This window comes from Monodon monoceros, unplaced genomic scaffold (assembly GCF_005190385.1).
Source record: "Monodon monoceros isolate NGI ecotype Baffin Bay Population unplaced genomic scaffold, NGI_Narwhal_1 Super_Scaffold_15, whole genome shotgun sequence".
Classification (NCBI taxonomy): Eukaryota; Metazoa; Chordata; class Mammalia; order Artiodactyla; family Monodontidae; genus Monodon; species Monodon monoceros.
In genome coordinates this window covers 81,641,632-81,647,101 of record NW_021703771.1, presented here as the reverse complement: position 1 = coordinate 81,647,101, position 5,470 = coordinate 81,641,632, and the positions used below count along the sequence as shown (strand labels likewise).

Genomic DNA, 5,470 nt, shown 5'->3' with positions numbered 1-5,470 from the left:
CACACACACACACACACACACACACACACACACACAAACCCCTCTGGTTTATTATTTTGAGCTCCAGTCTTTTCCTCTGTGTTTTACTATGGCCAGGGACTTATATCTCAGAGACATATTCTAATCTCATCTTTTCCTGCATCCATTTCTTTTGCTGGGAAGCATATCCGTCCAACAACTTATCTGCAGAATTTAGTGGCAGAAATAACACTGAAATTGCCAGATTTCTTTTTCTTTTTAAAAATTTATTTATTTATTTATTTTTGGCTGCGTTGGGTCTTCGTTGCTGCGCGTGGGCTTCTCCCTAGTTGTGGTGAGCGGGAGCTACTCTTTGTTGCGGTGTGCGGGCTTCTCATTGCAGTGGCCTCTCTTGTTGGGGAGCATGGGCTCTAGGTGCATGGGCTTCAGTAGTTGTGGCTCGCGGGCTCTAGAGTGCAGGCTCAGTAGTTGTGGTGCACGGGCTTAGTTGCTCCACAGCATGTGAGATCTTCCCGGACCGGAGATTGAACCCGTGACCCCTGCATTGGCAGGCAGATTCTTAACCCCTGCGCCACCACGGAAGCCCAGTTGCTAGATTTCTGTTTCTCTCTTCCCACTATACTTTGGACACCTGAAGCCCATGGACAGTCCTAGCCATCTTTGTGTTCCCAGCACCAAGGAGGTTTTTGGCAAATACCTGCTGCATAACCAGAGTGGCTTTGAGGTTCAGGTTCACATATCACACCTCAGGATAGCGGCTGAGCTGTTGGTTCACTTGCTGGTCCTCTGTGGTGATGGGCCTACACAGCTTGGCTGGTCTCCACTAATCTTAAACATTTGCGACTGTGTTTTTAGCTCACAGTCTAGAAAAAGTTCAGAGTGTTAAAATGTGGATGCCGTAGCCTGTTTATTATTGAGGTCTTACCTGTTTCCAAAGTTCCACTTAAGGTACCCCATTCAGGTATTTTATATATTTAGTGAAAATAAGTGACCTTGGGTGACCCCAACTGGTAACCATGATGGTGGACCTTCAGGAGGGAAGCCAGGAAGAGATATTTATGCAAACAACCCCTTGACCAGGTGCCATCGTGCTGACTAGTTTCAGGCCCTACTCGCGTTCTCTGCTGGTCCCTGCAGAGTGGCTGGAGGAGGAGGGACATTATGGAAAGGTGACTGCAGAGGACGCCCTACTGTCCCCAACTATCCTACAAACCCAGCAGCAACACTTAACATTTTCATCTTATCAATTGGCATATGGCCGTGTTGGAGAAAAACCTTAACTAGGAAGTTCTGACTCTGTGCCTTTTTTTTTTTTTTTTTTTGCGGTACGCGGGCCTCTCACTGTCGCGGCCTCTCCCGTTGCGGAGCACAGGCTCCGGACGCGCAGGCTCAGCGGCCATGGCTCACGTGCCCAGCCGCTCCGCGGCATGTGGGATCTTCCCGGACCGGGGCACGAACCCGTGTCCCCTGCATCGGCAGGCGGACTCTCAACCACTGCGCCACCAGGGAAGCCCCTCTGCTCATTTTTTAACCACAGAGGCTGTAGAGCGGAGAGAAGTGAGGCGAGAGCCAGATAATCTCAGGTTGGAATGCACCAGATCTTACTGCATCCTTAGAACAGGTTTTTGTAGCACCTTGTGGTCTCTGTCCAGGGGTCGGCCAGTTGGCTGGAGGTGCTGAATTTGGGACTCCTGGGGGTGGCTGCTTCCCTGAGCAACTGGGTGGTCCTGAAAATGGTTATGGGCTGCTTAATTAGATTGCTTGGGCAGCTGTGGTAAGACAATTCTCAATCTCTCTCTCTCTCTCTCTCACACACACACACAGGCTAGAAAGTTTCATAAACTTTTCACCATAGGATGTGATGTGATGATCATGACCCTACAGCAGCTAGAAAGTGGCTAGGGGTACATTTCAGCCCCTGTAGTTGTGGATTGCTCTGTGCTACCTGGGAACATTTTTTGTTTTTTAGATATGCTTGTGCCTAGATGGCTCTACTGATAAATCTAACTCATCAGTAAATCCTCTCAGATCTACCTTCAAAATTAATCTAGAGTCAATGAAACTGGTATATTTTCTTGTACGTTCTCTCTTAAAGGCACTACCATCCACACACAGAGACCTTTGCTTGACCTGGGGGAGTCATGGCATTGTTGGCATATTAAGTTTCCTGGAGGACTGTATGCATATTTGAATAGTACGTTTCTAGTTTTTGGTCATAAATGAGTTAACTCCTGTAAATCTCCTAGCCCAGTGCCTGTCACGGAGTGCTGTACTACGTGTAACTATTGTTATTACTACATTCTAAAGCTGGCTTAGGAAATGGGTTGAATTAAAAGGGACATTCAGCTGCTGTGGCTACTTTGTGGTAATAATAATAGCTACACATTATTGAACACCTGTGTGTCCTGTTCTCAGCTAGGAGCTTTGGTATATGTTTCCATGTGTTCCTAGATCTTTACAGCAACACTTTCAGCTGAGTATTACTTTGCTCGTAAGAATACAGACAGGAAAGTTGAGGCTCACCATGTAAACATAATCAACAACAAGGCCTAGGCCTAATCATAGCATCCAGAATTTGAAGGTTGAAAGATGGATTAATTCAACATAAAAACAGAAATAGCTCCTCTGTTCCTTTTCCTCATTAAAAACAGATAGGCTGTTTTTGATCCAGAGCCTCATGTTCCAGAAGCAAATGGCTGAAAATGTGCTGATGTCAACCACTTCTTAAAAAGGGCATTGTTAGAGGGACACCAGCAAAATAGTTTTCTGAAAAGTTCAGCGTGTTAGAGTGTGGGTGCCCTAGCCTGTTTGTTATTGAAGTCTTACCTGTTTTCAAGGTTCCACTTAAGATACCCCATTCAGGTATTTTATATATTTAGTAGGAAAAAAAAAAAACAACAACAGGAAAATCTAACAAAATTAAAGAAGCACCGCTAATCTCACCATCCGGCTATAGCTGCTGGTACTTTTCTCCGTTTTACCATTTCCCATATAGTTAGTCATACTATAAACTCAGCTTTGATTACAGATTAAAAATAAAATTTAGTCTTAACATAAAGCATTTCCCCAGCCATTAAATATTCATAGAAAACAAATTTTAGTGGCTGTAAATCAAGGGGTTGACAAAGTTTGTGTGTAATTGTGCAAATAGTGAATATTTTAGGCTTCATGGACCATATAGCCTCTGTCACGACTTTTCAACTCAACTGCTGGAGCATGGAAGCAGCAGTAGGCAACGTGTATGTAAAAGAGAGCGGCTGTGTCCCAGTAAAACTTTATTTATAAAAACAGGTGGCAGAGCAGATTCGGCCCGCTGGCTACGTTTGCATGATACCGTATATGACATAATTCATAGAACTCTTTTTTTTTAATTTAATTTTTAAAAATTGAAGTATAGTTAATTTGCAATGTTGTGGTAATTCATAGAACTCTTCCACTGTGGGACATTTAGATGGTTTTCAGTGCTGTGACACAGTATGACAGGGATGACACACAGACTGTTGCGGTCACGTCTTTTGGTTTACATGTACATCCCACATCAGTGTCAAAGTCGCCATTTCCTTTTAGCAGCAGGTCATCAGGGGCCAACCACTAAGACCCACTTAGGTCTTGAGGGATGGATCCATTAATAGGAAACACCCCTGAGAGTAATTTTCCCCGGCAGACAGCCGTGACTGACTGCGTTGGACCATTCACCTTCCAGACCCAACAGCTGCTACTTTGGAGTATATGATCCTTCTCTTGGCTGTACAATAGATCACCGTTCATAGCTCCTTCAAATTGCCACAAATTAATTTTGGAAAGAGTTCAGGAGTAGGTAATTTTTAAAATAATCCTGCCGAGAAAGTAAGTTTAGTTCTTTGGTGAAGATTTTTTGTTTTGTTTTCATCCTCAAGGCTGTGATCAGGGAGGTGACTGAAGGGCAGAGAGCAGGGACCATGAAAACATCCCAGCTGACAAGAGGGGATGGCTGAGGAGAGGGCCAGGAGGACTCCCACAGCCTGAAACCCACCCGTGGACTCAGCACGTGGCCTTTAGATGGCTCCAGTGGGGGAGTGGTGATGCGTAGAAAGTGTAGCCTGTGCCGGGCACACGTGGGCCCACACCCCTCACTTGGAGAGTACTCTGATCTTTGGGGACCTGCCTCTGGGCCCTCTGGGGCAGGTCGTCGGATTTTATGGCTTTGGTTCTTTTATTTCTTTTCCTTTTTGTTTGGGGTTTTTTGTTTGTTTGTTGGGTTTTTTTGGCCACGCTGCACGGCAAGCAGGATCTTGGTTCCCTGACTGGGGATCGAACCTGTGTCCCCTGCATTAGAAGCTGGGAGTTCTAACTAATGGACCAGCAGGGAATTCCCCAGGCTTGGTTCTGTCTGAAGGAATTTGCATGTTGGAAATTGGTGTGTGGGAAAAACAAAACCAAAACCCGCCAAAACGTGGAGACGCTACTCCTGAAAGGTATCTGTGCTTTTCCTTCTCCCAATGGGGAAGATGCTTGTGGATTTTTTAAGGTCAAGGGAACAAGTGGCTGTTCACACCTTTCTCTGGCCTGCGTGGGTGGGTTGGGGGATATGGCCTGTTGCCCCTCTGCTGAGCTTTGTAGTTCTTGTGGGAGTGACAGGGAAAAGAGACAGGGCAATGCTGAAGTATGGCTCTTGCTTCCGGGCCTCGTGGGTTCAGGGGCATGACCAGACAGCTGTCACCAGGAGCACAGCTGAGGCCGCCACTTGTCCACATCACCGCCTCCATCATCTGTGCCATTGATGGATGACGGCTATTTCTAGGAGCCTCTTGGCCAATTCCAAAATTAGGGGTGAAAAATATAGAACCCAATCCACTAGATCAAAAGCTGGTTCTTGTGTCTCCCCTGCTCCCTCGCCCCACTGGATCCCTGCTTGTCGTTCCCCCCCCCCCCCCCGTTCGGGGCCTGCAGCACCTGCAGCCTTGGGGCTGCACTGGCCAGCAGACGGGTGGGGCTCTCCCAGCACCTCTGCTGATCCCGGTTCGCCTCTCGGCACCACCATTTCCCAGCTGTCGAACCCGGAGAACCCGCTGGGCCACGTTTCCTGGCCTGTAAGGAGGGTAGGGTCCGCCCACCCGCAGAGCCAGCAGGGTTGCTGCGGACCGGGTGAGGTCTGCGTGGTGGGCTTAGCGAGCACTCCGGGGTGGGCACCTACCTGTGTGAGCTGGTGGAGGGTGATGCAGCATCCCATGGCCCCCAGAGGTTCCCGACTGCTCTGCTGCCCGCCCTCCCCTCGGAGAGCCAGGCCCCGTTGCTCCCTGCCCCCTGGGGCAGGGTTTGCACGACCTTGACCTCCAACTGACCGGTGTTGGAGGCTCCCTGCCTCTGCATGCTCGGGAACTGTCCCTGTGCCTGGAGTGCACGTTCACTCCCCCTAGAGATCTCCAGCGGCCGTCGGGGAGGACCCCACGCCCCCTTTCACGGACGCCCCGGGCCCCCTCTGTTTCAGGGCTCCAAGGTCCTGGCCAAGAAG

General features: G+C 48.5%; 1 protein-coding gene across 15 annotated transcripts in view; it reads left to right on the top strand.

Moving 5' to 3' along the window:
* Positions 1-5,470, top strand: part of AGPAT4 (1-acylglycerol-3-phosphate O-acyltransferase 4) — a 1,398,816-nt gene that overhangs the window by 1,374,135 nt on the left and 19,211 nt on the right. The window lies entirely within an intron of this gene.